The sequence below is a fragment of the Chrysemys picta genome, chromosome 3 (genome assembly GCF_011386835.1).
Source record: "Chrysemys picta bellii isolate R12L10 chromosome 3, ASM1138683v2, whole genome shotgun sequence".
NCBI lineage: Eukaryota > Metazoa > Chordata > Testudines > Emydidae > Chrysemys > Chrysemys picta.
The window spans coordinates 88,297,092-88,323,238 of NC_088793.1; the positions used below are offsets into that span (position 1 = coordinate 88,297,092).

Genomic DNA, 26,147 nt, shown 5'->3' on the forward strand with positions numbered 1-26,147 from the left:
ATCATGAAATCATAGAGTTTGAAATTCTAAGGAAGGGTAGAAGGGAGTACAGCAAAATAGAGACAATGGATTTCAGGAAGGCGGATTTTGGTAAGCTCAGAGAGCTAATAGGTAAGGTCCCATGGGAATCAAGACTGAGGGGAAAAACAACTGAGGAGAGCTGGCAGTTTTTCAAAGGGACACTATTAAGGGCCCAAAAGCAAGCTATTCCGCTGGTTAGGAAAGATAGAAAATGTGGCAAAAGACCACCTTGGCTTAACCACGAGATCTTGCATGATCTAAAAAATAAAAAGTAGTCATATAAAAAATGGAAACTAGGACAAATTACAAAGGATGAATATAGGCAAACACAGGAATGCAGGGTCAAGATTAGAAAGGCAAAGGCACAAAATGAGCTCAAACTAGCTATGGGAATAAAGGGAAACAAGAAGACTTTTTATCAATACATTAGAAGCAAGGGGAAGACCAAAGACAGGGTAGGCCCATTGCTCAGTGAAGAGGGAGAAACAGTAACAGGAAACTTGGAAATGGCAGAGATGCTTAATGACTTCTTTGTTTCGGTCTTCACCGAGAAGTCTGAAGGAATGCCTAACCTAGTGAATGCTAATGGGAAGGGGGTAGGTTTGCAGATAAAACAAAAAAAGAACAAGTTAAAAATCACTTAGAAAAGTTAGATGCCTGCAAGTCACCAGGGTCGGGGGGGAGGGATAGCTCAGTGGTTTGAGCATTGGCCTGCTAAACCCAGGGTTGTAAATTCAATCCTTGAGGGGGCCACTTAGGGATCAGGGGCAAAATCAGTACTTGGCCCTGCTAGTGAAGGCAGGGGGCTGGACTTGATGACCTTTCAAGGTTCCTTCCAGTTCTAGGAGATGGGATATCTCCATTAACTTATAATTTAAATGAATCCTCGAATACTCAAGGAGCTAATAGAGGAGGTATCTGAGCCTCTAGCTATTATCTTTGGAAAATCATGGGAGATGGGAGAGATTCCAGAAGACTGGAAAAGGGCAAATATAGTGCCCATCTATAAAAAGGGAAATAAAAACAACCCAGGAAACTACAGACCAGTTAGTTTAACTTCTGTGCCAGGGAAGATATGGAGCAAGTAATTAAGGAAATAATCTGCAAACACTTGGAAGGTGGTAAGGTGATAGAGAATAGCCAGCATGGATTTGTAAAGAACAAATCATGTCAAACCAATCTGATAGCTTTCTTTGATAGGATAACGAGCCTTGTGGATAAGGGAGAAGCTGTGGATGTGGTATACCTAGACTTTAGTAAGGCATTTGATACGGTCTCGCATGATATTCTTATCGATAAACTAGGCAAATACAATTTAGATGGGGCTACTATAAGGTGGGTGCATATCTGGCTGAATAACCGTACTCAGAGAGTTGTTATTAATGGTTCCCAATCCTGATGGAAAGGCATAACAAGTGGGGTTCCGCAAGGGTCTGTTTTGGGACCGGCTCTGTTCAATATCTTCATTAACAACTTAGATATTGGCATAGAAAGTACACTTATTAAGTTTGCAGATGATATCAAACTGGGAGGGATTGCAACTGCTTTGGAGGACAGGGTCATAATTCAAAATGATCTGGACAAATTGGAGAAATGGTCTGAGGTAAACAGGATGAAGTTTAACAAAGACAAATGCAAAGTGCTCCATTTAGGAAGGAATAATCAGTTTCACACATATAGAACGGGAAGAGACTGTCTAGGAAGGAGTACGGCAGAAAGGGATCTAGGGGTTATAGTTGACCACAAGCTAAATATGAGTCAACAGTGTGATGCTGTTGCAAAAAAAGCAAACATGATTCTGGGATATATTAACAGGTGTGTTGTGAGCAAGACATGAGAAGTCATTCTTCCGCTCTACTCTGCGCTGCTTAGGCCTCAACTGGAGTATTGTGTCCAGTTCTGGGCACCGCATTTCAAGAAAGATGTGGAGAGATTGGAAAGGGTCCAGAGAAGAGCAACAAGAATGATTAAAGGTCTTGAGAACATGACCTGTGAAGGAAGGCTGAAAGAATTGGGTTTGTTTAGTTTGGAAAAGAGAAGACTGAGAGGGGACATGATAGCAGTTTTCAGGTATCTAAAAGGGTGTCATAAGGAGGAGGGAGAAAACTTGTTCACCTTAGCCTCTAAGGATAGAACAAGAAGCAATGGGCTTAAACTGCAGCAAGGTAGGTTTAGGTTGGACATTAGGAAAAAGTTCCTAACTGTCAGGGTGGTTAAACACTGGAATAAATTGCCTAGGGAGGTTGTGGAATCTCCATCTCTGGAGATATTTAAGAGTAGGTTAGATAAATGTCTATCAGGGATAGTCTAAACAGTATTTGGTCCTGCCATGAGGGCAGGGGACTGGACTCAATGACCTCTCGAGGTCCCTTCCAGTCCTAGAATCTATGAATCTATGTCGATGATTTGCAATGTTTCATGTGACTGAATAGTCCAATGTGAGATCTGCATGATCTTTGGCAAAAACAAGAAGTCCGGTGGCACCTTAAAGACTAACAGATTTATTTGGGCATAAGCTTTCATGGGTAAAAAACCTCACTTCTTCAGATGCGTGTGCTGGAGGCAAGGTGCATTTGAAGAAGTGAGGTTTTTTACCCACGAAAGCTTATGCCCAAATAAATCTGTTAGTCTGTAAGGTGCCACCGGACTCCTTGTTGTTTTTGTGGATACAGACTAACACAGCTACCTCCTGATACATGATCTTTGACAGTTATTGCAAATGCATGTATCTTGGTTGGGAGCTGCTTGCTTCCTACGGGCTCTTCACTCTTCAAGCTGTAGGAGCCAGCTCCTGTCATACCCTGATAGAGACAATGGTGCCACTTGTTATGATCACTTGCCAAGATTTCTCATTGCTCAGGATCAATTCCAAATTCCTTCACATCTCGCTTGCAGGTGTTTTTATAGTGAAGCTTGGGACGGCCTGTTCTTCTTGTTCCCTCTGATAACTCCCTGTATAGCATGTCATTGGGTATGCATCCATCTTCCAACCTACTCAGATGGCCCAGCCAGCGCAGTCATCTTTGTTTGAGCAGGGCTGTCACAGTTGGTAAATTTATATAGCTTTAGGTTAAAGCGTGTGCTGGAGGCAATGTTAATCTAATTGCTAATACACTTTGTTTTGAGCAATCTGATTTCAGGTTACTAGAACTCCAAGGTAATGGATGGATGTGTCCAAACCCAGATACATCTGTTTTGTTGTTTATCAAAAGAAGGAAGTTTGCTTTGGAAGGCAGCTGCTTAATGCACCTGGAGGACTTATTCCAAGAACTGGTCTAATTTTATCTCTTTACACAGATATAATAGTTGGACAATAGCCCCTAAGTTTCAAAGCATTGCCCAAGGCTCAGGCACACAATGTCCAGCAATAATCAATGGGAGTTATGCAGCTGAAAGATCATGCAGTACTGAGAATTCTCCCAGCTAAGTGGCCTATTTTAATAGAAGATGTAATGTTGTTGAGAGTATCACGATGGGAGAAAAGTTGCAGAAGCGAACAGCAACAGATGCACGCATTGGATGCCTAGAGTTCTGCTGACAGATGTGGTGGGAGCAACGTAGTTGAGTTTGTCATCAACTCAATCTGGCTGAGTTCATAATTTTCAAATTATTTAGGATCTGCAACCAATCAGGGTAATTCTGAAAATGTTCAGGATGCTATCATCTCTGTTGATAGGAGGATATAGTTTTCCATAAGGGGTGACTTAGCTCAGGGGACTTTTTCCAACCTGACATGGAAAATTCTAATTCCCTGAGAATATATATACACAAATGGTGACTTTGGATAGTTCTCTTTTGGGGGCGGGGGGAAATAATCAATTAAATACAATATTCAAACAGGTTTATTGAGAGTCATACAATGGAGCTGAAATTTGAACTTGTGTATTATTTAGCAAGTTGCACTTTAGTATTTGTCACACCCACCTCTTTTTAGGATTTGGTACACTCACAGATGGATTTCCCTGCAGTCTCAGACAAATTAGCAGGTGAAGGTTCAGGAATCAGGGCACAAAGTTAAGCTGTGACAGGATGTCACATCATTTACTTCTGTACTCCCAGAGAGCAGCTACCAGAAAAGGTATGAATTTGTGAACACATATAAGGCAGATAAAGGCTACTCTACAAGCAGTACTGCCTGTACTTGATTGGGAATTTAGGAGGAAGCTATCTCACTTGAAATCAATGGGAAGAAGGCATGGGATGTAAAATCAGCCTTTACTGAAGATGTGCTCTACCACCTGCCCTGTAGAGGGAGAAAGCCCATAAGGTATTAAGATTATTAAGAAAAACTGGAAAATCAAGCCTTAGACTAGTAACATCACAAATGTTCATGGGGGAATGGCAGATCAAAGGTGGTTATTATTAGGAATGATACCATGGTAAGAGCTCCTGAGGTTATTCCAATCACAATTGGTACGGGGCTGACATGGAGCTCTAGGTCTGGAGCTAATATTTTGAAGTGCAACTAACAGAATACCCTGTAGATTTTTAATTTAACAGAAGCAATGCTACAGGCACCAAGTGAGCAATTAACACGTGGTGCTTCTTTTGGCACTGGAAGCGTGGCCAGGCAAAGCCATTTTTGAAGCTCATAAGTTATGTTATGGGCACTTGGGACACTCATTACACAGAGCACTGCCTGTAGTTGAGGGGTAGGAACTCATCGCTTTACATATGGGTGAGGAATTCAAATCTTTGGTATCAAGCATTTCTGTTTGGAAATGGTTTCTGGTTTGCTTCATTGGCATGGTCTGGCCTGCCTGCTGGCACAGTCTGTTTGTTTTGTAGTACTGTGTGATTAGGGCTACCATATGTCCAGATTTCCCTGGACATGTCCTGCTTTTCGGTCTATAAATAGCCGTCCAGGGGGGATTTTTAAAAATCTAAAAATGTCCGGGATTTCCCCCCAGTCGGCTATTTATAGATAGAAAAGTGGCGGCCAAGCACCGCTGGGCACCCAAAGCCCCTTCCCGGCTCCCCCCATCCCCTGCAGCCTTACCACGCTGTCCGGCCCCGCAGCTGTCTTCCCCCTCCTCCCTTCCCCTGAACGCTCCGCCCCTTGCTCCTCCCCCTCCCCTGCTTCCCGCAATCAGAGCTTTGCGGCAAGTCTGAAAAGAAGCAGGGGCAAGCGGGAGGCAGCAGCAGGTAAGCTGGGGCGGGGGGGAGCGAGGAGGAGAGCTCCGGAGAGGCGCGGCGCCCGGCTGCCCCAGTGGCTCCGACCCAGCTCGGGCCCCAGCACCCCCAGCCCGGACCCGGCCCGGCTCGGTTCGGGCCCCAGTACCCGCAGCCCAGACCCGGCCCGACTCGGGCCCCAGCAGCGCCGGCCTGGCTCGGGCCCCAGCACCCCCGGCCCGGACCCGGCCTGGCTCGGGCCCCAGCAGCGCCGGCTGAGCACCTCCGGCCCGGCCCCAAGCCCCGCAACCCCGGCCGGAGCGCAGCCCGATTCCTGGGCTCTTTAAAGCTGGCCCTGGTCAGGGGACAGGGAGGGGGGGTTGGATGTGTCGGGAGTTTGGGGGGGGCTGTCAGGGGGGCAGGGGTGTGGAGAGGGGTTGGGACAGTCAGGGACAGGGAGCAGGGGGGGTTAGATGGGTCTGGGGGGGCTGTCAGGGGGGGCAGGGGTGTGGAGAGGGGTTGGGACAGTCAGGGACAGGGAGCAGGGGGGGTTAGATGGGTCTGGGTTTCTGGGGGGGCTGTCAGGGGGCAGGGGTGTGGAGAGGGGTCGAGGCAGGCAGGTAGCAGAGGAGGTTGAATGGGTCAGGAGTTCTGGGGGTCCTGTCAGGGGTGGGAAGCAGTTGGATAGGGCATGGGAGTCCCCGGGGGTCTGTCTGGGGGTGGGGGTGTGAATATGGGGTGGGGGTGTGGATAAGGGTCGGGGCAGTCAGGGGGCAGTCAGGGGACAAGAAGCAGGGCGGCTTAGATAAGTGGTGAGGTCCTAGGGGGCAGTTAGTGGCAGGGGTCCCAGGAGGGCACAGTCAGGGGACAAGGAGCAGGAGGGTTTGGGAGTTCTGAGGGGGGCAATCAGGGGGTGGGAAGTGGGAGGGAGTGGATGGGGGTGGGGCAGGGGCGGGGCTAGAGCGGGGCTCCTCCCCACCCCCCCCAGTGTCCTCTTTTTTGCTTGTGGAAATATGGTAACCCTATGTGTGATACAATAAAAGCAGTATCATGAGTACTTCCTGTTTCCCTCCTTCACACCCCCAATTGCTGGCTCTGGAAATAAAAGCAAATCAGTTTGGAAACTACCAAAAAGGAATCTTTAACTAATTAATTTAATGTTATGTAAATCAAATTACTACCTTACAGTAAGGGCACAATGCTGCTGAGTTCTTTGGGGGGGGGGCAGGACGCTAAGGTAGGATGACGTGTGGACACGCCTGCATTAATGTACTCATTAAGTCAGTAGTTGGCAGACAGGAAAATGGTTGTCATGAGAGCTGATAACAAACTTAAACCTGACAGGCTTGTTTTCAAAAGTCATCCAGTCACTCTGTTTACTTAGGCTACTGCACGCAGCTCCAAGCTACTGTCATCTCTGTTTATATTGATCTAGCTGCATCACCAGTTTTTTGCTTTGATAATAGCCTCGTATGTTTTACATTTCAATGGATCAAGAGGTGTCTGTAACAGAAGTATATTTACCAACACATGGCTTCGCACAGAAAGCAAAGGCAAAGGGTCTGACAAGATGAGATATTATGCATTGATTTTAACTTCACAAGTGATTTAAAGAAAAAAATATCAGTGCTTAGCTCGAAAGTTATTGAAAGCTGAATTAACATGTATTAAATAAATACATGCATATTGTATATTTTTAAAATGCATTTTCAATGCAGTTGGAGGAGGAGGGTTTGTATGCAAGGTCATAGTTTCAGTATCTCTATTTCTAGCACAGTATCTCTCAAAACAAGAGCTGCTGCATTACTTATGCTTCACTACAGCAGTGACCAATAAGCTTAGACCAATAGATGGAACATCTTATTCTTGGACATGGCAAAAAAGAACAGTTCCAGCAGTTAAGGAGAAGGATTTCATTATAGACCATCTAATCTAAAAGAAATCCTTTGTGAGGAACAGATGTTTGTAATGATCCCTGTAGTGGCTCACCAGCGGTTAAACCCCAGCCCATCAGCATAGGTCTCTATCACTTGAACTAAGAGTAACTCTGTTATCGGGTAGCAGTCCTAGCTTCTTATCCCCTATGTGCATCAGTCACTAGAGGGGGTAGAACACATTTACCCAGTGTACTTGTGGCACCTTAGAGACTAACAAATTTATTAGAGCATAAGCTTTCGTGGACTACAGCCCACTTAGAAGTGGGCTGTAGTCCACGAAAGCTTATGCTCTAATAAATTTGTTAGTCTCTAAGGTGCCACAAGTACTCCTGTTCTTCTTTTTGCGGATACAGACTAACACGGCTTTTACTCTGAAACTTACCCAGTGTGTTACATACTCCCCTGTCAGGGGAAGTTTGTCCCATGCATATGTGAGCTACAGTAGATCAACTCCCCATATGGCCACCACTTTCTGTGTTACATCAATCTCATCTCCTCCATCCACTTCTCCTCCTTATCATAGCATCTGAGTGCCTCAGAAACATTATTGTATTTATCCTCACAATACCCTCTTGAGTTAGGAAAATATTATTATCCCCATTTTACAGATGGGGGATACTGAGCCACAGGCGAAGTGATTTGTCTAAGGTTACACAGGTTCCTGTAGTGGAACCGGGATTTGAACCCAGGTCTCAGGCTAAAACCATAATCACTGGACCATTCTTCCTCCCCAGTTTTGTAATGATTCCTCCCCCCAGCAACATGGCTGAGGGCAGCAAGCGGGGGCGTGGCCTCAGCCAGAAGAGATGGGGCAGGATGCTCGCCTCCCCAAGGGGAACCTTCACTAGTTGCCTATGCCCAGCACGGGTTAAACCTGGGACCTTCAGCACCAAAAGCACAGGCCTCTACCACTTGAGTTAAAGGAGTAACTTTGTTAGCTAGCAATTCTTGTCCACTGGGGATCAGCCACAAAAGGACATAACACTTAACCATTATGTACAGATTGTAGGAGAGCTCAAGTCCATCAACCTTCCAACACCAGCACAATGAAATATGAAGCATGCTTTTGTATGCTGGTCACATGGTATTTGATATTCCTGTGAGGAATTCTAAAAACCCTATGTCACCTTCACAGCACCACTCCCCATTCCTATTTCATCAATAAACTTCTATTTTCTCCCATCCCCAGCCACACTCCAGCCATGATTAAAATGTCTTCCACCAGAAGGAAGAAACCAAATTAAGGTCTTGTCTGTATTAGTGAGGTAATAAAGCTGGGGGAGGGGTAGGTTACTCCTTTCTCTGCAGCATGGGGCATGGACCACTTGCTGGTTTGAACTAAAGAAAATGCTGGATTCTATATACCTTGAAGTCTTTAAATCAAGATCTGAGGACTTCAGTAACTCAAACAGAGATTAGAGGCCTACTGCAGAAGTGGGAGGGTGAGGTTCTGTGGCCTGTAATGTGCAAGAGGTCAGACTAGATGATCATGATGGTCCTTTCTGGCCTTAAACTCTGTGAGTCTACTCCATACCTCGTGCAATCAGTATCAGAAGCTATATTCATCTATAGCAGTAGCTACAGCAACAGCAATTTCTAGATAACAATGACAGGAAATAAATGGAGATCACTAAGCTTTTCACAACAATCAAGTGTTGTTAACGCCAGTGTCCTGGCCAAACTCCAGACTGGTAATTACATTCTGGCTGACCTAAATTCATTAGATAAGTTATTCTTAGGAGGGTAAGTGAAAAAAAAAACACATTATGAGCAGTAGCTAGAGATGCTGGCACGAAATGGCTTTCACCCAGAAGGTTCCCAATGTATTTTGCATACTGCAGGCTCAGTTTAATCGTAAGTAATGCCAAATTTCACAAGCATAACTGAAGATGCAGGAGTGACAGAGGGAGTTAATGGTGGAAGAAGTGCCCATGGAATCCCCACTCCACCAGGAAGCTGACGAGGGTCAGAACACCCCCAAAAGTGGATGGTGCTGGTGGAGGAGGGAAACATGCCCAGGCAAAGTTGGGGATATACTGCTGTAGTGTATCCCCTGGATCGCCTCTGCCAGCACGGCTCCTCTACAGCCCTGACTAGAAATTAAAGCTCTCTTCCCGTGGTAAAAACACCAGAGTAGTGGCTGAATGATTCCTATCTATAGAAAGCTTTATTTGCCATTGCTAGCACTGCGGTGAGGAGCTGCGGTGGGGAGCTGCAGGCGGATTCCCCCCGGGGCGGCGGCTGCTGTTGCTTCCCCCAGACACCTCAGCTCTGTGCAGCTGAAGAGCGGAGCTGCCCGAGCGCTACCGGCTTCACTGTTTGCCGGGCAGCCCCCAGACCTCCAGACCCTGTGCCCCCAGCCGGGCGCTTCCCCTCCCAGGCTCCGGCTGGGGACTGGGAGGGGAGTGAGTATTTTCCCGGACATGTTCGGCTTTTTGGCAATCCCCCCCGGATGGGGATTTGAGTACCAAAAAGCCATAAGAACATAAGAAAGGTGTACCGGGTCAGACCAAAGGTCCATCTAGCCTAGTATCCTGTCTACCGACAGTGGCCAATACCAGGTGCCCCAGAGGGAGTGAACCTAACAAGCAATGATCAAGTGATCTCTCTCCTGCCATCCATCTCCACCCTCTGACAGACAGAGGCTAGGGACACCATTCCTTACCCGTCCTGGCTAATAGCCATTAATGGACTTAACCACCATAAATTTATCCAGTTCTCTTTTAAACTCTGTTATAGTCCTAGCCTTCACAACCTCCTCAGGTAAGGAGTTCCACAAGTTGACTATGCGCTGCGTGAAGAAGAACTTCCTTTTATTTGTTTTAAACCTGCTGCCTATTAATTTCATTTGGTGACCCCTAGTTCTTGTATTATGGGAATAAGTAAATAACTTTTCCTTATCCACTTTCTCCACATCACTCATGATTTTATATACCTCTATCATATTCCCGCTCAGTCTTCTCTTTTCCAAGCTGAAGAGTCCTAGCCTCTTTAATCTCTCCTCATATGGGACCCGTTCCAAACCCTTAATCATTTTAGTTGCCCTTTTCTGAACCTTTTCTAGTTCCAGTATATCTTTTTTTTTTTTGAGATGAGGAGACCACATCTGTACGCAGTATTCAAGATGAGGGCGTACCATCGATTTATATAAGGGCAATAATATATTCTCAGTCTTATTCTCTATCCCCTTTTTAATGATTCCTAACATCCTGTTTGCTTTTTTGACCGCCTCTGCACACTGCGTGGACATTTTCAGAGAACTATCCACGATGACTCCAAGATCTTTTTCCTGACTTGTTGTAGCTAAATTAGCCCCCATCATATTGTATGTATAGTTGGGGTTATTTTTTCCAATGTGCATTACTTTACATTTATCCACATTACATTTCATTTGCCATTTTGTTGCCCAATCACTTAGTTTTGTGAGATCTTTTTGAAGTTCTTCACAGTCTGCTTTGGACTTAACTATCTTTAGCAGTTTAGTATCATCTGCAAACTTTGCCACCTCACTGTTTACCCCTTTCTCCAGATCATTTATGAATAAGTTGAATAGGATCGGTCCGAGGACTGACCCTTGGGGAACACCGCTAGTTACCCCTCTCCATTCTGAGAATTTACCATTAATTCCTACCCTTTGTTCCCTATCTTTTAACCAGTTCTCAATCCATGAAAGGACCTTCCCTTTTATCCCATGGCAGCTTAATTTACATAACAGCCTTTGGTGAGGGACCTTGTCAAAGGCTTTCTGGAAATCTAAGTACACTATGTCCACTGGATCCCCCTTGTCCACGTTTGTTGACCCCTTCAAAGAATTCTAATAGATTAGTAAGACACGATTTCCCTATACAGAAACCATGTTGACTATTGCTCAACAGTTTATGTTTTTCTATGTGTCGGACAATTTTATTCTTAACTATTGTTTCGACTAATTTGCCCGGTACAGACGTTAGACTTACCGGTCTGTAATTGCCGGGATCACCTCTAGAGTGTCCGGGAAAAAACGGACGTATGGTAACCCTACGTACACCTTTGATCTCTTTGTAGTGCCTTCGATGGATAACAATATAGAAGAAAGGACTCTGAACCTTTTATTTTTCTTGTTTTCCTTACTAATCAAAAAGACAAAGCATCCCTGAGATTGCACTTGCACTTCTGTTCTTCAAAAAGGGCCTAATCCACAGCCCACTGAAGTCAATGGAAAGACTCCCATTGACTTCAATAGGCTTTGAATGTGCTCTTCTTCTAGACAGTTCCACAGTGATTGTAGAAGTAGCAGTAATAGAGGTAGCAGCTTGCCTCAAAATCAGGCTTGCTTAATGTTACAGAACTCACAGAGCCAATGCCAATTGGGATTCAGAGTAGCGAGCCTTTTTCCTCCATTATGTCTGAGAGCTACTCAGTTGCGGTCGAGAATCATAGAATTTCCAAAGCAATGCACATGGATTTAACTGTACAACTTACGTCAGTGGAAGTCATGTGGCTAAATTTCCACAGACCACTTTGATGAGTTAGCCAGGAATGAAAAGGCTCTCTCTTCTGTTATCTAACCGGTCTCCAATGATTCATGTAAAAATAAATCTCAAAGACTCTTTGAGGCATTCTGAAATTCACTTAAAACTTAATAGAGTGGTTCTTACCAGTACATCTTCACAAATGGAGTCACAGACTCCACCTCAGGGAAGAGGGCAGCTGCATAATACCTAATCCAGTATTGCACTGCTGCTAGCAGGGGAATAGCTCTTTTCTGAATAGTCTTCACAATCAACCATAGCATTTGGGGTGGTCTGCAAAGCTTCTGTGGGCCAGCACAGAAGCTAACCTCTGCAGGATCAAGCTCTATATATTCAAAGGTTCTGTTACCCTTCTGCAAATCAACACTTCAGGTTTCGGTGCATGTGTAGTCCATTATTCCATAATTTGAATTTATATAGCACCATTCAGCTAAATATGCAAAGCACTTTATTATACACACACACACACACACACACACACGCACACACACACTAAGAAGACACCAAAAGTTTTGTGGTTTACCCAAGTTCACTCAATGAATCAGTGGCAGACTCAAGAAGAGAATCCAGAATCCCTGTTGCCAAACTGATATTGCAACCGCTACACCATACTGCCACCTCTTTATGGTGAGAGAGTAATTTGAATAGGATTATTTCCTACCTACAACATAGAAAATTATCTAGTCTAAGGAAACATTTAAATTGCAAATGGAATTATGTAAACAACATAGGACACAGCAGAATGTAATGTCCTCAATCAGAATTATTTTCCCAACGGAAACATTTATAGCATAAGTGTAGTGAGTTTGGCAGGCTCAGCAAAACCACTGGAGACTCTTTGGTCTGCTAGAGCCCAAATTTAGTGACCCTCAACACATACACCACAAGACCCACCTGTTTTCCCAGGTTTTCCTGGGAAAAGGAAGAGATATCAATGGGCAAGCTAATGGAGGGCATTGACTGGTGCTGCCTTGGCATTGGAAAGAGTTAGCAGAAGATCTTTCTTCCTTCATTAAGATGGACTTGGTACAGTCTTGTTTTCTAGCAAAATACACAGCATTTTGGACAACTATTTTGTAAGGCACACCTGGTTAGGATAGGGACTGTGAGTGTGTACATTTATATAAATTAATACCCCTTCACATCACACCAATATATAATCAGTACAATTTGACATCTGTTTGGAATTGAATATTCTTCTGTTTACTGTGCTTTAGAATTCATTATCCAGAGTGCCTGAGTCTGAATAGCAATCCCCATTACCAGGTATAAGATTCGAAAAGGCTTCTTAAAGAAACAAAAACAAGAGGAAATGTGTAAACACATATTTGCCATTGGAAAACATATAATGATGGATATTATTGCTCATTATCTCATTATTTTGTAGTGAATTTAATGCTGGTGAAAGATGTTGGCTAGAATGATTTGGAGAATAAAGTCTTCTGTTTCTCCACAAGAACAGACATTAACAGTGCAACATTTTCCACAGAACCCAGCCAATGTATGTCAACCTTCAAATGGTGGATGCACCTCCTATAGGGAATACAGGGGAGGCTAATCTCTATGGCTATTATTTCTCTCACCCCATTTTTGTCCTGCACCCGTACTCTTTTCCTTACAGTGTTGCCAATTTTTGAGTTTATTAATCATAAGTTTTGAAATATTTGATGGGGGGGTTTTAAAGCCCCAAGTGCTAAAGTCCTGGGAATATGGGCAATCTCCACTTTCATTTATTCAATGTATTTATTTATTAAAGTAAGTTTCTAGCTCTCATTGCTTTGGAGAAAATCATGAACATGTGACCTCACTTCAGCCTACAGGCTCAAAAACCAGAAAGTAAATAAAAAGAGCACCCAATTGGTTTTTTTAAATCTCATGATTTTTAAACAACCCTCCTGGCTTTGGGGGATTCTTGGACATTTGGATTGGCAACACTGTAATAGCCTCCTCTTTTTCCTCTTGCCTCCCCCCCACATGAATATCTTCAGGGCTTAGTCCTGCACTGCACAGGCTGTGGCGTGATACAAAAAGTAAGAAGTAATAAGCTGAACAGCCAGTGCAAAGGAACCCAATCCCGCATTAATGAGAGAGCTGCTGTGAGGCCAAGAAGTTACGCATGCCTAGTTAAGCCCCTCATTTGCATGTTGAGAGTAACTGGAGTCAGTGTTTACTGACTTCTGTGATAAAATTATCTTTTGTAACCTTGACCTACATCAAATGACTGGGACCAGAAAATAAAGAGCTGTTTCTTACCTGCACTCCTGTGTGTCAGACCTTTCTTCCATGAAGGATTGCACATAGACCTCTCTCTCTTCAGACATACCCATTCCTCAGCTGCACCCCATCCCATTTTTAACTTTTGCTCTTGATTACGGGTGGCTGGGAACATTTTGACAATTTTTTTTTAAATGGAAAATGCTGATTCACAGAAACCCAAACTTTTGGTTGAAAGGTATCAGGTTTGACAAAACGTTCGACGGGAAGGTGTCTCAGGTCCAGGTTGGAATTTCATGGGGGGCGGGAAGAAAGAGAGAGAGAGAGTGTAGAATAGCCAATAGCAAGGTAGTTCGGGCACTCATGGGGGATGTGGGAGAGACCCGGGGTTCAAATCCATGCTCCGAAAGAGGCAGAGTAGGGACTTCTCTCTCTCTCTCTCATATCAGAATTCAGAACATTCTTGGGGTGGGGGTTCCAGAAAAGAATTTGAAAGGTCTTTGTTTCATTCTGCAGCAGAACAGAAAGAAATGTCAAAACTTCAAAAAGTTTTGTGAAATTGAATTCTTGTTTTCCAGCCACTCGTACTCTAAGAATGAGGGAACAGTCATGTACAGGTCCTTAACCCTTATTTCTTCCCAAGGCAAAGGTATATAACTCTATGCCTAGCACTCAACTTTACTTGTGTACATGCAGAGCCTACACTCACACTTATCAGTATGCTGACGACTTTCAGGATCAAGGACTTAATGCATAAAGCTATATTTGAGAATGGACGATAACAGCAAAGACAATTTAAAGCACATCTGCTTTTGAATTTTTTCCCTTAGCTGTCTTTTGACTCCCTGGTGTGGAAAGATTGGTGTTTTCTAGTATTATATTGAACAAGCTCATGTATAAATTTCACATGTAATCATATGATTATTCTTGTTCCCACCTAATGAAGAAAAATCAGTTGTGCATATATCTATCTCACTCAATGAAATTAAAATGTGGCTATATTAGGGCCTGCTCCTACCAGCTACTGAGCATTCTGTGAGACAATGAACATGCTCAACCATAACTTAAGCCAAAAATTTAAGAGCAGTTTCCTCTGACCCCAGACTTCCCCTTTGTGAAATTGACCCACTGTGCTCCTGCATTGGTGACAGTGTAATATATTGCAGGAAAACCTTGCTAATTCTCTCTTCCCCTAATCCATAAAGCCTGATCGTTAGCACAAAAACTAGAGCAAAGTTTGGAAAGCAGAGTACTATAGAGAGGTCTAATTTCTCAGTCTTCGTCATGATTGCAAAAGAAAATTTGGAGGTCAAATTTTCAAAGGGGCCTTCAAGAGCCTTTAACTTTACACATATTGATTTGCAGATACTTGCAAATAATAGCATTTGGGCATGAAAACTGGTCTTTTATATAAACAAAGGTTTTTTGCATGTACAAATGTTATCATTTTTGCACACAAAAATGATACTATATATGCATATAATTATCTGCAAAGAGAAAGTGGCCATATTTAGAGAGTGTGGCCATTGCTACTATACTATATTATGAAATACAGTGTAAATTAAAATTACATTACAGTTGTCTAAAAGTATATTGTGTGATCCAGTGTACTTCTCTTTTTAAATTATTGGATTTTAACAACAAAGAAAAAAGGCTTAAATAACTATGAAGCACTTGAGAAATCTAAGCTTGATGTTGGCTCAAACCACTGACTTTCAATGGCCTTAGAGAAGTCAGTTGGGCATAAATTTTCAAGGCATCAGCTATTTGGGGTTGCCTTCATTTTCAGATGCCCAACTTGTGCCTGATTATTCAGTTCATTCGTGAGAGCCACAGATGGACTGAACCACTGAAAATCAAGACCAAATTGTGTCAGTTTGGGTACCCAAAAGTTGAAGCGCTCAAAGTTAGAGGAAAATGCAGGCCTTAACCTCTCTACCTAAGTTTTCACCATTCAGTGTTCAATTTATGGGGCAATGATATGGAATGCCAGAATATCTTACTTAGGATATATTGTAAAGATGAATTAGTGTTTATAAAGCACATTGATGATGAAAGATATTCTATAGAATATCTAATTACAATATTTTAGTAATAAACTAGAACAGTAGTTCCCAAACTTGTTCCGCCGCTTGTGCAGGGAAAGTCCCTGGCAGGCCGGGCCAATTTGTTTACCTGCCGCGTCCGCAGGTTTGGCCGATCGCGGCCCCCAGTGGCCGCGGTTCGCTGCTCCAGGCCAATGGGAGCTGCTGGAAGCGGCAACCAGCATGTCAGGTAAACAAGCGGCGGAACAAGTTTGGGAACCACTGAGCTAGAATGTTCATTACACTATACTTCATCGCCTCTGAGGATATTATTTCTAGAGCTAGATAGGAATTTCCTATTGACATTTTATTTTCCCCATGGAAAAATTTTAGTTTTGCTGATTTTTTAAATTTATTTTCCATCCAGAAAATCTAAACAAAATATTTCATTTTGGTTCAGGTTGATCTGAATTGAAACATTTATTTTTAGGTCAGTTCAATGTTAATCTGTGTCCACCTGAATTGGCATAATGGAAGCTGTAGTTTAGATGTCTCCTGCCCCCGTTATTCTGTAAGAGCTGAGCTCCCTGGCTGCACTGCATCTCCTATGATGTACCTCCAATCTCCGCTCTGGTTGAACTGCTAATGTGCATTGTGGGAGACATGACCATGATGCATCATGGGAGATATAATCCTGCTTGGGCGCCTGTCCCATAGAAGAGATTGGGGCATGGGGTACCTAAACTACAACTAACATGAGGTACTGTGGCAGTTAAAGGGGACACTGGTTAATGTCAAACCAAACTGAAACAAAGTGTTTAGACATTACTGAATTGAAGTTTTTCAGAATTTTCTGTTGTGAGACAAAATACGCTATTTTAATGTTTTATCCCAGTTTGCGAGGCAAACAAATTTTACACTTTCAAAGCGACATATGGGATGGAAAATTTTATTTTTGACCAGCTCTCATAATTTCTTCTTTCCTATTCTAAGAATTATGGAGTCCCCTACCGGATTGCTGTTGCTTTGGGTAACACATCAACCTCTATTGTCATATCTTTCCCTCCAGTTTATTCAGGGTGAGCAAGATACCCAGTAGTGAGCCAGCAGATTAAGTGAATGATTAATTACTATTTATTAGTGTTCTCATAGATAGAAAGTATGTTTTTAGCTGTGGTATCAATACATGCTAGCACATTCAGAATGCCAGACATCAGGGATGACCAGAATTTTAGGGACCTGGTAAAAAATAGGGGAGAAAAGAGAAAGGATTATGAAGAGCATGAAATGCTCATTCATATTTATACAGCACTTCTGCTGCTTATAAAAATATTTATATTAAAGACCTATAGATCACCTTTACATTGTCCAGTGCACTGTGCTGGAATTGCTTACAAAACTATTGATGAATCTAATTCAGTATGGTGAACTTCATTTAAAGTTACAGATTTAGTTTTGTCACCAACTTTCCAGGCTTTCTCAAATCTCTTTTTTTTCCACAAAGAGAGGGATTAAAACTGAGTGAAAATGGTAAAGAATATTTGATATAAAAAAGTAGAAATTTCAGGGAGCCCAATGAGACTGGAAAGTGAATATATGCAATCTCAATTAAATGGTTGTGCAGCTGGAATTTATGAGTGCCAAGTAATTTTAGGAAAACATTTGCAAAACTGCTCCTGGAGATAGCTTAAAAGATAAGGCTGAAAATGGCTAGTGCTTACTGAACAGATGGAGAGGATACCACTGGATAGATAAGAGAAATAATAGGTATTCAGAGTGACCAAAGCTAAAGCCAACAACTAATCCACCGACTGCCAGCAAAGCAACCAAAAAAAAGAAAACAAAAACAAACAACAAAAACCGTAAAATAATGTCAAAATGAAAATCAAATCTTCGTGCTGAAGAAATTCTGAACCTGTCGTCTGCAAAAGCCAATCCATACTTGCTCTTTCCACAATGCATTTTAAATATGCCAAGCACAAATAATAGCCAATTCACTGAGTCTGAAAACCATACAAGTGCAGATCTTTGATCCATTTGAGATCAATTTGAGGTCTGCAGGCCCTAGAACTTGGAGGGACCTGAGCTTTATACCATCTCACTGAAAAAAAAATCAAGGTCTGGTGTGTTTAATCTAATATTGAACACGAACACACACACACACACACACACACAAATGTGTGTGAAAGGTGGAAAAGCTGCAACCCAAGATGGTTGCATTTGTTGAAGTGGTGGAATACAATAAGATTATTTTTTTTCAATTTAAATCTGGGAAGAAAAATTCATGGCCTTCCCCCAGGTCATTTCATATAAGCATTTCTACAGGAGGTGATGCTCTGAACCAGGGTGATCCATTTCATAGGGCACAATGGCATCCACTGTACGTTTGGGGTCATGCTGCATAGGAGAACACCATTTTATAGAGCACATATTTCTGTATGTGTCAGCAGCTGAGTAGTGGGCGGTGTGGCCTAATGGTTGGAGCAAGAGTTCGGCCTACCAGTTAGAGCTAAATGCAGCCCGGGGGAATGCAGGAGTGAAGCTAAGGGTCATGGATGGGAGTCAGAGACCAAAGCCTAAGCCGAAGGGTAGCAGAGTCACAGTCAGAAGGTGGTAGTCAGAGGTCAGGAAGGATCTGGGAGCAGTTAGGAATGGGTTGAGCAGCCACTGGACAGCTCCTGAGCTTACCTATCAGCCTACTTCTGTCAGGGCCAGCTGCACTCATTGGATTGCCAGGAGATTGGCTGTGCTAGAGGCTAGGCCCCTGACAATATGTGGCCTGCAGAGGTGTCCCCATACAATTAGCATCCTACCCATGGCTCTGAAAAGGTTTGACCTCCTGACGTTCCTACAGTGAGTGAATCCAACTGCTTTATTCTGCTTAACCTGCACTCTGCAAATTGCTCAACCACTGCAGAGATATTCAGGTTGGGCCAAATCCTGAAGCCATTACTTGGATACAGATTCTTATGCAATGTAGGGGAAAGGCATAAGGAATATTACCCCTCCAACCCCTGTGTGAAGAGCCAGGCAAAACTGGTTCAGTAAGATGCACCACAAAGGGATGTTGTAGTTTCAGTCATTCAGCCTCTGTGTGCCGGGGAGCTCAGGAAGGGGCAATGTATAATATTTGTTCCTCCTACCATGTAATAGTACAAACAATACATGCTTTTGAAAGTTTTAGTGCTAAAACAGCTAATATTATTCAACAAACTACAGCAGCGCTACAATAAATATGTTACAATAGAAAACTTGCTTATGCTCACGTTGGCACTGACTTTTAACAGCACAATAAGCAAAGTTCTGTAGAGAACAGTGCTCCCATACCTCCCTGAAGAGTCAATAGGTGTGCAACTTGTACTCAAGAAGCCACTTTGATTGAGTTGGTTGAAAGTTTTTCATATAATAAATCTTGTTATTTTTTGAGGGTAGGGAGACAAAAATGGCATTTGAATTTAATTGAAATTTTCTCAGAAACATGTTTATGTTTAAGTTGTCTACAAATTAAATTGATGCCCTCAAATTTTGGAGTTTTGCCACCACTGTTTTTTTTTGAGGGGGGGGGGCAAATTTTCACCCCAAAAGTCTTCAAAAACCTAAAATTTTCAAAAACTGAAATTGTTTCTTTTTTTCCGTAGTTGAAACTCAAATAGTTTCCAAATGGGAAAAAAAATGGTTTTCTTCAAATATTTTCATGCAAAGTAAAATACATTTTTGGAAAGCTCTACACTTTTGCTGGCTATCCAATAGAGAATACCTACATCCTATCCCTGAGATTACATAATCCTTTTAATTTCCTCTAATTTTTCTGTCCTACCTGCTTTCATTCTTGGCAGCTTCGAGAGCAAAATTCCTCCAGCTGGATGAATTTAGTGCCATGTAGCTTCAGAATGAGACAGTGCTTTTCAGAAATCAGTGAAAGAGAGACAAAAAGAAAGAACTGAAAGCGTGATGAAGTCATCTTTGTACTGTATTTTAACCAAACTAGTCAGGAGCACTTTTCTGTAACAGATCTTTTCTTAAGTCAATATTTACATACGTCCCTGTTTGTTTTTACTCTGGAAATAAAACAATAGGGAAGTTGCTTACACAATGGATGGGTTTTTTGTTAAAGAAACTGTGTTACAACAATGCACCTTTTGAATACAACTTAAACTCGTAAAGTATTTTATTGGCTCTAAATTAACTCATCACATTCACAATGGAACAGAGACAGATCCAAGCTGTGAAGAATCGGAATCAAATTCAAACTTCTTCAAAGATTCAAAGGGATTCAAATCAGGAGTTCAGGTTTGGGACCAAATCTAGATTATAGTTTCAGTGTGCAAAACTCCCTTTATGCAAAGCAGGATATGGACCTGGTGTTGTTTTAATAGAGTTAATATGTATTAATAGTAGTAGTTTTCATATGTCCCAGAAGTACTTTTCCATCTAGTCATCTCTCTCTGCTCCAGACTGGATGCCAATGGTAGACTGAGATTTGATCACAGTAACATTATTGCAAATATTAAATCATATTCTGATATCAGTTACTCTGGATTTTCATGTCTGTAATTGAGATCAACATCCAGCCTGTTATCTGCACACATTTCCCCCACTATCTCTGAAAACCAGTGTCAGACTATTTGAGAACTGATTTAGAGGTGTTTGAGGGGCTTCAGGCATTTCTGAATTTCATCCGCCAGAATTAGTCATTCACTGAACATACCCTGCGCCACAGAGAAAAGTGTGGACTCTCCTGATATAATAATGATAAATAAATACTTAGCTACTACATAATACTTTCTCTCCATAGATCTCAAAGCACTTTGGAAAGTTCCATTAGCCTCACTTTGCAGATGGGGAAACTGAAGCACAGAGAGGCAATGTGACTTGATCAAGATCCTACAGAGGATGACAGACCTGGGAATAGAATCCATGTGTCATCCATCCTCTGGGTCATGCTGCTCCCCCAGTGCTGTAATATTGTTACACTGTACTGTATGTGTGCGGGTGGGGGTGGGGGGAGGGAGGCGACAGTGGAGTTAAGAGCCAAGGTACAATGATATCCTATTTCAGAACTAGAATTAAGTAACAAGAAGAGAGTCAAAGCAAAGCAATCATGACAATTTTATACATTTTAAAAAGACTTTTAAAAGGATTTTGACATTAAATGTGCAAGAACTATTTTAAAAAATAAGAATGATTGCTTCTGAAAGGAGCCAGCTTGACAGCCCATGGAGACTAGAGCCCTTGATTATCAACAGGAAAAGAACATCAAAGTCAACAGAAGCTTCCTCACATTCTCACAGTCCTGGTCCGCAATCCTGTTCTGGGGCATCTCTATGAGTATGAAAGGGCAATTCTGCTCCTTTGCTCATTCAGTCCCTGGCTTTTCTGCTAGCACTGACAAAACTGATAACAATTGTATTGGTAGTTTTATTTATTTGGACACTTATGCATGAGGAGCTGGATTCAGAGCACCAATTCATTATGCATAGGTCACCAATGGAAATAGCTTTTAGATGCTAATGACCTAGGTCAGCACTGAACCAGTGACAAACCAAGAGACTCAATTTCCTATTGCCAATCCATGGAGTCATCCTGAGGATCTTTTAAATCATGGAAGGATGAAAACAGATGATTTTTATAGAACATCATTTGATAAATGTGGTACATTGAAATCTTTCATGCAACACAAGAAATATCTAAGCAGACAGCTGTATAACTACCAAGTCACTGAAGATGATAGGCCTACACACAGTCAACCTGTGGAACTCCTTGCCAGAGGATATTGTGAAGGCCATGACTAAACAGGGTTCAAAGAGGGACTAGATAAATTCATAGAGGATAGGTCCATCAATGACTATTAGCCAGGAAGGGCAAGGATGGTGTCCTTAGCCTATGTTCGCCAGAAGATGGAAATGGGTGACATGGGATGGATCACTTGATGATTGCCTGTTCAGTTTATTCCCTCTGAAGCACCTGGCATTGACCACTGGCAATGACCAAGACAGGATACTGGGCTAGATGGACCTTTGGGCTGACCCAGTATGGCTGTTTTTATGTTCTTAATGTAGACCAGGACAGAAGGCACCTTAGGAGTATGATTAATTTGCATAGTATTATGGCTGTTTAAACACAAGGCCTTTGCCATGATCCCTGTGGCAGAGACAATGCATTCAAACGGAGATTCCAGTCTCTTCTTCCATGGAGAACTACTGCTCAGCAATTCCTATACGCAGACTCATTGAGTAGATAGACTTGATTAGACAGAGCATGAGGTGACATGATCCTGTTTGATGGAAATAGCAAGTGGCCTGGACACAACATTCTGGATCCTAGTGGGGCAGCTGCTTCTGAGGGGAGATTCATTGTTGGGAGAAGGTAGGCAGTAGTAACTCTACCAGGTGAGCTTTAATTTAGGCTTGAGGCTCCATAGGAGCTTTGCGACTGGAAGCTGCCTTGGAGAAGTGCTGAATCAATGTATCTCCCAGATGCCATGGGTCCTCTGATAGCTCCACCCCTCTTTCTGATGGTGACAGAGTCCTGAACAGACTAGACTAGAGCATGCAGGCAGCTTGCACCTCTGCATCCCAAAATAAACTTGCCACAACAGGAATTTGCAGCATGTGTTCCACTGCAGCATTGAATCAAGCCCGGAGAATTTAAAGAGACCATCAAAGAGGGAATTTAAAAGAGGGGATTGCAATAGCTGAGATGAGAAGTGAGTAAAACAACAAACAGCTATTTCATGAGAGGCAGGGTCAAGGTGAGGGCAAACTCTGGCAATGTTCCAGTCATGGTGATAGACAAACCAGGGAGAGATGTCTGAGGAAAAAGAAAGTTCAGGGTCAACAATGCCAATGAGATTTCTAGCCCAGGGATACAAGTTAAGGTCTAAAAACAAGATAAAATGTACGTCTCTTTATTGTACTGTGACCTAATTAATGACTCTCCATGAGGAAAATTTAGTACCAAAATAACACAACTAAGTTGTTAGCAACATCATTACAAAACTTCTATATCTTTATTTTTCTGTCTATGTAACAATATGGCCCCATCACTGTAGTATCTGAGTGTCTCCATCACCAGATTGACAAAGAAAAATATATCACAGTGAGCAAATAAAACAATGCAAAAGTTGTAGGACAGTTGCTCAAAACCATACTGCATGCTCCCATGCTCTCAAATCACACTCTTAACTATGTACTGAGATCCTGGTATGAACAAGTGGAACCAAAGTCTACTCTTTGAACGGTCATGGATTTTAAATTAAACCATTCTTAGATTGCTTCCCATTCCCTACCTGTGACAGGCACAAATCGTATCCTTCCGGACTGGGAGACAACTGCATCTCCCTGAATGTCTTGTGCATAAAGAACGGTGCATAGGACAGTATTTCTTCATGTACTTAGGGCCAGATTTTGCCACCTTTACTTATGCTGAGTAGCACTTTACTTATCAGATGCTCTGTTGATTTCAATTAGTCTACTCACAGGGTTAGGTATTATTCAACCTGAGTAAGGATATCAGTATCTGGCCCTAAGTATTCTGTAGAGGAGGTAGGAGCACAGAAGAGGGATAATATAAAAGGGAGAGAGAAGCAAAATAAAATGAAAACAAATATCATATTCAAAATGTGTGCCCCTCTCTCCAAATATTTCGTTGAATTCATGGGGCAATGATATGAAATGCCCGAGTAACTTTGATTTCCATGTTCTAGAGATCAGAAACAATAAAGAAGAGAGGGCCTCACGATCTCACTCAGCTATCTGCTATTAATAGTTAATTTGGATCTCCACTGGTGTAAGTGAGATCAGAATCTAGCCAAATATAGCAGCTCAATAATGGCAGTTACAGGCAGTTTAAACCCTTATATATTCTATAAATTATAGCTGTCAAAATGGAACCAAACCCTTTTAATGTGTTTTCCTCATGAACATATTTTCATATCTGGATACTTGCCTAAACCCACATGTCATTACTTACCCTCTGAATCTATCAGGTATATGGATAACAAAAGCAACAAATGTTAGAGCATAATTTACTGTAGGTTGTCTGGTTTCACTGAATTTCCTGTACTCCCTAAAGCAAGCATCATCTTTGTTCCTTAGAGCTCCTACAATTGATTAATATTACTAAATAATGTATAGTGTATGAAGTATATAGTGTCACTGCATTTGATTATAAAAATGCATTTCAGCAGAAGACATTTTTAATAACTTGTTTAGTTTCTGCCTCAGACAATAACATTTATGACAGCCAGATAGATATGCAATATGGTAACTTGCTAAATGGTAACTTCCCAAGTAATACTATTGTAGGGGTTGAAGAATCAGGTCCTGAGAGAGCAGAGCATAAATGCTACTGTATACATACATAAATATGGAAATAATATTAACTAAAATGAACTCTCTCCTCAACACAAGTGAAAAAAGTAATATTGTGCCAAACCTCATTAGTAGAATGTTCCATTTTGTTATTTTCCCCCCACAGCTGGAGTAATAATGAACTTTAAAGTTCAGATGTTTTACCTTTTAAAGCCATCAGCAGCATGACAAGGGCCTGCAGAATTACTAAGGGTTTTGGGGATAGGGGTGGCAGGGAATTGAAGGGGGAACAATATTTTATATTTATATATATTTATATTCAGTACTTAATTTATAATGAACAGAAAAACAAAATAGAACCCCACAATGTTCTGAATTGTGAAAAACTGGTTTTGGTAGTTTTCTTGGTTAAAACTGAAACCTTTATATATATATAAGAAAACTATCAAAACCAATTTTTCACAATTCAGAACATTGTGGGGTTCTATTTTTTTTTCTGTTCATTATAAATTAAGTCCTGAAAAGAACCCATTTTAGCTATTTTGAATTTTCTTTTTTCTTGTCTGGTTTTGTTCCAATTTTGTTGTTGCTTCTTCTGGTTTCCAGTTTTGTTACAAAGCTAAGTAACAGACCAAATTCTGAAGTTCTGCGTAAAGGGGTGTGACTTTAAGTAGATCCCTTACACTACACAGAGCCTTCATTCAACTTTCACTGAAGTCAATAGGGGTTAGATCAAGTCCTTAGACTCCCTGCATGCAGTTAGACTCCCTTAGACTCATAGACTCATAGACTTTAAGGTCAGAAGGGACCATTATGATCATCTGGTCTGACCCCCTCTAACAGTGCATAAAGATATTTAAATTGGGGTAATTTATACTCCAAGAAGCCAGAAGAAAGTGGTGTAAGAAGTTGCGCTAGTTTTACTGACTACTTCTTCTACCCAGAAGTGAAGACTCCCTTATGCCTTTGTAGAGTAGGCAGGTATTAGGAAATATAATTGTGTATAATTAGTGTACAAATCTCTAACTTTTACCTCCTTACATATCATTTCAATAGCGTTCCACTAGTGTATCCTGGCCCCTTGAGGGTTTTGTAAGCAAATATTACTGCCTGGTTTTAACTTTAATTCAGACAAACTACTGGGAAATAAGTATGTAAAGAATAACTTATGACAGGGTGTAGCATTACTCGCTATCCTATGAGTTATTTGATCATGTGTATAATGAATGATGGATGTTACCACAACCATATACCCACAAAGTGGTTTATTTCATTGTTATAAAATGGTGTTTATCTACAAAAGAAAGCCCCTTACACCAAGGACTCATTGGAAACTACTGTAGCCCCTAATAACCATTTGATTTTTAAATTACATTAATTTCCTCTCTAACTCTTATCCCCATTTTCCTTCCCCCTCCTGACTTTGCTTCCAATATGCACTTTTTCTAACTTTTTATTTATGGATTTCTTGGTGCCTTTTCAGTCACTTTTTTTTGGGGGGGGGGGGGCGCATTCTTCTGATGCCAAAGAGAACAGTGGGAGCCCCATTATTGTAGCAGTCGTTTAAAATTAGACTGTAAAAGCACCCAAGAGTATGCTCTATGGACTATCCCAGAGTGGAAATGGAATGGATTTAGTCAATGATCCCACAAGTGACTCTATATGGGCAAGATCAGGGCCTAAGAGACCCTGCGAGGGTTTTTTATTCCTATGTCAGTGTCTCTGATCTCCATGCTGTGGATTGACAGAAGCTGTTAATAAGAGCACCTAGTTCTTAAATAGCACTTTTCTTTCATAGATCTCAAAGCACTTTACTAAGAAGACCAATTTACAGGAAGCAAAACAAAGACACAAAGAGTAGGAAACTGACTTTGCCATATTCATCCAGCAGGTCAGTGCCAGAGCTAGGAATGGAACCTAGATTTCCTGTGTCCCAGTTCAATGCTCTCATCAATATGCCACACATTTTTAATATAGTAAAATGTATTGGACCGAAAGTCCACCTCTTAAAGAATG

The 26,147-nt window shown here is 41.9% G+C and overlaps 1 long non-coding RNA gene across 1 annotated transcript in view; it reads right to left on the reverse strand.

Annotated features, from left to right (window-relative positions):
• LOC101948928 (uncharacterized) overlaps positions 1-26,147 on the reverse strand; it is a 145,398-nt gene that overhangs the window by 6,220 nt on the left and 113,031 nt on the right. The gene's annotated exons all lie outside the window — the stretch shown is intronic.